This window comes from Pongo abelii, chromosome 13 (assembly GCF_028885655.2).
Source record: "Pongo abelii isolate AG06213 chromosome 13, NHGRI_mPonAbe1-v2.0_pri, whole genome shotgun sequence".
Taxonomy (NCBI): Eukaryota; Metazoa; Chordata; class Mammalia; order Primates; family Hominidae; genus Pongo; species Pongo abelii.
The window spans coordinates 78861008-78867167 of record NC_071998.2 but is presented as its reverse complement, the minus strand read 5'-3'; the positions used below and the strand labels follow the sequence as shown (position 1 = coordinate 78867167).

The 6160-nt window shown below is 40.0% G+C and overlaps 1 protein-coding gene across 3 annotated transcripts in view; it reads left to right on the top strand.

The window, feature by feature from the left end:
- Window positions 1-6160, top strand: part of CENPP (centromere protein P) — a 282356-nt gene that overhangs the window by 153416 nt on the left and 122780 nt on the right. The gene's annotated exons all lie outside the window — the stretch shown is intronic.

Here is a 6160-nt window from a genome sequence, read left to right as displayed (position 1 = left end):
TACTCAACCTGTATAGACTAATAAAATATTTATCAATCTGAATAAAGGATACCAACATTACTGAAGTATATACCCAAACTTCAGATGTACCTGAGAAAGAACCATGCCTTTTTTTTCTTCTAATGACTGTAGCTATTGCATTATGCATACTTCTCCAGACTTTTTTTTTTTTTTTTTAAGCTTTTAGCACTGCTATAGGCATGTCAGGGAAACTATGGATGCGGCTCCATGAACTGCTCCCTGGACTCAACATATGTGATATAACACAGACACACATGCATGTCCAAGTAACACCCTCTTAGGATGCATACAACTTTCCCTTTTCAAGAGAATATTAGCTATGGCCTCACTGACATTTAGGGAGACTTAGAGCAGGGAATATGCTATTTCCTGAAAAGAAATCATTATTTGTACCCCCTTTTCCACTCATCCCCAAGAGATTGCCCAATTCTACATCAACTAAGACCTTCAAGAGAGGACAGTTTTCTTTTTTTTTTTGAGATGGAGTCTCACTCTGTCACCCAGGCTGTAGTGCGGTGGCACAATCTTGGCTTACTGCAAGCTCTGCCTCCCGGGTTCATGCCATTCTCCTGCCTCAGCCTCCCAAGTATGGGACTGCAGGTGCCCACCACCACACCTGGCTAGTTTTTTGGTTTTTTAGTAGAGACGGTGTTTCATTGTGTTAGCCAGGATGGTCTCGATCTCCTGACCTCGTGATCTGCCCGCCTCGGCCTCCCAAAGCGTTGGGATTACAGGCATGAGCCACTGTGGCCGGCCTGAGAGGACAGTTTTCTAACCCTAGTGGCAAAGACTCCCTGTTGTAAGTGACCCCAATGGCTCTTCCCAACTGTTGTATAGATTTGGAGGCCAGCAAAGAGCTCTTCCAGTGGGTTAGAAGACCTCTTCTCTCCTGTCATGAAGAATCTGACCATCGTTTGTTCCCTCTCTCCAGAGAAATGGCACATATTGTGTTAAGCAAGGCAGCTACAGTCCTAAAGAATACATGTGCCTCAGATGTGCATAGCAGCTGGCTATGTGTTCATCCTCCCCTCACTTAAATAAAGTACTCCTCCTTGGACCTCTAGGCTGACAGTTCCAGGCAGCTCGGTAGTCCCATTAGTGGCCCTCAGTGTAGCTCAGGCCCCATAAGGTGCTCAGGCAGCACCTTAGGGAATGACGGCCCTCCTGTTTGGTTTAGAATGCTCATATTCTCATTTATTCAAGAATATTTTAGTTGCAAATGTATCTGTTAACTGGATGAATTGGGAACATAATGAAAATATGAACTGGATTTTTAAAATCTTTGTATCCAGAGCATCTAGTGTTTGCCTAAATTCCTTCAGAACACAGTCATAAACAGGAAGCCCTTGGGTCAAATTCAGTTTGTCTTGCACAGTGTTTTGTTTCTGAACTGTTTATTGAAGTGTATGTTACCAAAAAAAAAAAACCATATCATAATGGTACAACTCAATTAATTTTTACAAAATGACCCCAATCAAGAAATCCCAGCCTCACACTCCATTCTCATACATCCAGAATCCCTCCTCATACTCCTCAAGTCACAGTCTGAGTTCAGCACCATAGGTTATTTCCTGAACTTTATATAAATGGAATCATACTGTACATTCTCTTTTGCATCTGGCTTTTTTCATTCAGTGACATGCTTTTGAGATCCATTCGTGTCATTGTGATACACAGTAGTTCATTCTTGTCACTGTATAGTATTCTCATATATGAATAAGCCACTAATTGTTTATATATTCAACTAGATTAATTACCTTTTGGTGAGGTACTATGAACGTTCCTCAGTCTGGCATTTGGGGGTCATGTGTATGTATTTTTGTTAGGTGAAATTGCTGTATTTAAAAATGAGATTTCAACTTCTCTTTAAAAATTAGGCTTTCCCAGTCCGTGATTTCTGGTTTTGCATGGCAACTGTTGTCTCTGGGACATGTGTTTTTCTCTTCTATACTCACAGGATGTTGTCCATGTCACCCACCCAAGCCACTCCTCAGTCGAGTTGCCTGCATGGCCTTTCTGGGTGCAGTTTTGCCACCCATATCTAGAGAGATGGGAGGCAGTTCCTGTAAGATTGTGTTTCTAAAGATATGTTACAGCTACTTTTCCTTCTCCCCACCGTGAGACTTAAGCTAGTCTTCCTCTGATATTTTGCTTCGATCTTTGGTCAGAGGGCCTAGGGAAAGAAATAGGCCCTGGAATAAAATGCTGGGGTTAGGGGTAGTATATTTGGCTTATTCACTCTGTTCTGCAGATAATGTGGTAGAGGTGCAGGCCTCAGGCACAACCCTCCACCATCTTGGGGCTGTGGCATGGAAAGCTTTGCCTCACATTTGCCAGAGATGGTGCAGCAGGCACGAACATGCCATCTGGGAAGAAACTGGAGTTTATCTCCACCCTTTTCCAGGTTATCATTCCAAATGAAACAGTGTACCTCTTCTTCCCTCAAGTATTGTGAAGAGAAAAATCTTCCATTTTTGTTTCCTAAAGGGGTCCTATGGAGGGGACCTAGTTCTTTTCTCTATGCTTTTTTTATTGTTTTATTTTTGCCTCATTGAGCCTTGGTCTAAATATTGAAGAACTAGTTGCATTATAACAGTATATTTAGGAATCACAAGTAATTTACATTATGTTGCAAACACAAAGATAAATTACAAAACTGAAAAAGTAATATTCTCAGTACTGACAGTTTATGAATAAAAATATTGATTGCCATAAAAGGAACTTTAATGCAAATTTATTTTCCTTTGGCCTTATATATGCTAACCATTGTGAAAATAAAAATAAATTGCCTAATCTAAGCTCTCATATGATTTCTCACACCCTTTCCAGAACTTCTCCTGGTCTAGACATGGACAGCAGTGGTCAAAGTCCAAACACAAATAAGAACAGGGGAGGACCTTGGAAACTGTCTCGTGCAAATAAAAGATTGATTGATTGATAGAGTCTCACTCTGTCACCCATGCTGTAGTGCAGTGGTACAATCATACCTCAAACTCCTGGGCTAAAGCAGTCCTCCCACCTCGGCCCCCCAAAGTGCTGAGATTACAGGTGGGAACCACCTGCACACAGCCCAAATGAAAAGGTTTGATAGGTGAGGCAGGAGCTATAGGAGAAGCATGTGTCAGGAGTATATTGTGGGTCACACACACACCTGCCAAAAAGTAAGCAGTTTGAATTTTCTGATGTTCTTTTGCCAGTCTCTGGTGTCCTTCACATTCTAAATGAATTGGAATAGATTGTACAATGTTCTCTTATAGTAGTAGCTACAAGAAAGGCCGTCCACCAATCCATTCATTCAACAAATAGTGTAAGTGCTATGGAGAGAAGCAGGATAGGGGTGGGGGTGTCAGGGGTGCCCTCCCTGTCAGGTGACAGTCACAAGACCTGAGGGCTGTGAGGGAGTTAGCCGTGCCATGCAAACACCCACTTTAAGAATATTCTAGGCCACTGAATCCTAGGATGTAAATATGCATAACATAGGGTTTTTTGTATAGTAGATGCTAAAAAAGCTTCTGTGAAGGGATAAATGATTAAGATTTCATGGGTTTTAATGTTCAAGTGTCCCTCATGGTGGACTAGGCACTTCGGTTTCTAATGAATTTATTTTATACTGGAGGTTGTGACCCAGGGGCAGTATTCAACATGCAGATTGTTGGGAGCATATAATATTTTTAAAAACCAGGACATTTGATATCGTAGTCCAAATTTACAATGTATTTGGAAAAATATGAGCTGGAAAAACTGACCCTGATGTCCTATGTAGCAAAAATTTGCTGAGCACGTAGGCCCTCCATGGTTCTCTGCTGCCCTGACCTCCTCTTACCCTCTCCTCACAGCAATTCCTGTTGCAGGGACTGGCTTCTGCTGTGTCATGTGGCTGAGCTCACTCTGTCATCCTACTTGAAGTTTCTAGTTATGAAAAATGAATTATAATAAATTGTCACTAAATGTTCATTCTGTTGAATTTATGAAAAATGAAGGACTTATACAATTTTGTTTATTATATTTTGCATGTGTCAATTTTTTTTTTTTTTTTTTTTTTGAGACGGAGTCTTGCTCTGTCACCCAGGCTGGAGGGCAGTGACACAATATCAGCTCACTGCAACCTCCGCCTCCTGGGTTTAAGCAATTCTCCTGCCTCAGCCTCCTGAGTAGCTGGGATTACAGGTGCAGGCCACCACGCCTAGCTAATTTTTGTATTTTTAGTAGAGATGGGGTTTTGCCATGTTGGCCAGGCTGGTCTCGAGCTCCTGACCTCAGGTGATCTGCTCGCCTCGGCCTCCCAAAGCGCTAGGATTACAGGTGTGCACCACCGCACCCAGCTGTGTCAAATATTTTTAATGAATGTCTGAAGTCAGTTCGCTTTGAGGAATCTATACAAGTAATGGTTTTGTTTTAAACAAATTTCTTACCTCTTTCCACTGAGCAGACCTGGGAGCAGTGAGCACATCTGGTTTCCAGATCTGTGTTTCTAAATATTGTTTCCCACTAAGGGAACCAGGACTCCTTGGAGAAATGGCCCATAACAGGTCTGGGCCAGAGAAGTAAAGGTGTCTGAAAAAGTTTTATTGTACCAAGAAGTGTGAAAGTTTGCAGAGTTTACCAAGGACTCAGAAAAGGAACATAGAAGCCACCATGAAGGGGCAGTTTGAGCATCTCAAAAAGAATAAAAACAGTGGATTATAACACATACAATACTAAATCCTTTTTTTAATAACAGAGAAAAGAGGGTTAAAAGGATCAGAGTTTTTCCTACAGAAGAATGTCAACTAATGAATGCAGAAGGAATAACAGAAAATCACCACAGTGAAACCTCCAATATAATAATTGATTTAAGGAAAGATAATCAAGGGAAGCTAAAACAATTAAGTCAGCATCGGCAACACAGTGAGATCCTGTCTCTACAAAAAATAAAATAGAACAGACATGGTGGCACACACCTATATATGGTGGCACACACCTATAGTCCCAGCTACTGGGGAGACTGAGGTGGGAGAATCACTTGAGGCTGGGAGGTGGAGGCTTCAGCAATCACACCACTGCACTCCAGCCTGGGTGACAAAGCCAGACCCTGTCTCAAAAAATAAATAAACATATAAAACCATTAAGTGAAAGTTTGCTCGATAGCAAGAAACTGTACTTTGAGTACCCATACAACCATTGTGTTTTTCACTTTCAGTACAGCATTCAGTAAATTACTTGAGCTAGTCAGCGCTTTGTTATAAAATCGGCTTTGTGTTAGATGATTTTGCCAACTGAAGAATAATATAGTATTCTGAGCACATGTATATAGCTTAAGCTGAGCTATGACATTAGATAAAGTTTAGGTGTATTAAATGCGTTTTGACCTATGATTTTTCAACTTACGGTGGGTTTATCAGGGTGTAACCCATCGTAAGTCAGAGAGCGTCTGTATTATTCATTGGTGAATATAAGTGAAGGGTATGTAGATGCTCATTGTGAACTTAAACTTTTCTGTGGCCTTGAAAATATTACCAAATAAAGGGGGAATAAATGCTAAATAATTGGAGCAGATAAGGCAGTTTGCCTTAAATTAACTTTAACTCTTTGATTTATCCTTCACTCTAGTGAAATATTTACCGCCAAATTTATTTTAAGTTAATTAAGATGGTACCTTAGACAGAGATTCTTAACTTGGGTATATGAATACTTAGAGAATTTGTGGAAAGACTTTATGAGTCTTTTGATACACGCCAAGTGTTTTTATATATGTATTTTTCTGCATAGAGGATCCATTATAGCTTTCACCATATTTTCAAAGGGGTCCATCCTTCAAATAGTTAAGAATTGCTGCCCTAGAATAGATTTACAGTTTATAATGTATTCTTTATTCCTAGTGTCATAATACTAGTTAAATTCACTTTCCAAATGATTCACATATAAATTTGATGTTTGTGAATGTAATTCCCAGTTTAGGCAAAACAATGAACCTTCAGCAGATTGCAACTTATAAAAAGATTTGCTTATATCAGTTGATAGTTTAATGTAAGTTTATTTGACCACAGAGATTCTGTTACTTAGAAACACACCAGGACATTTTAATAACATGATGTATTCCTTTTCTTTTCCAAACTAATACGTATTTAGTGTAATCACATGTTATTTTTAATACAGTCCT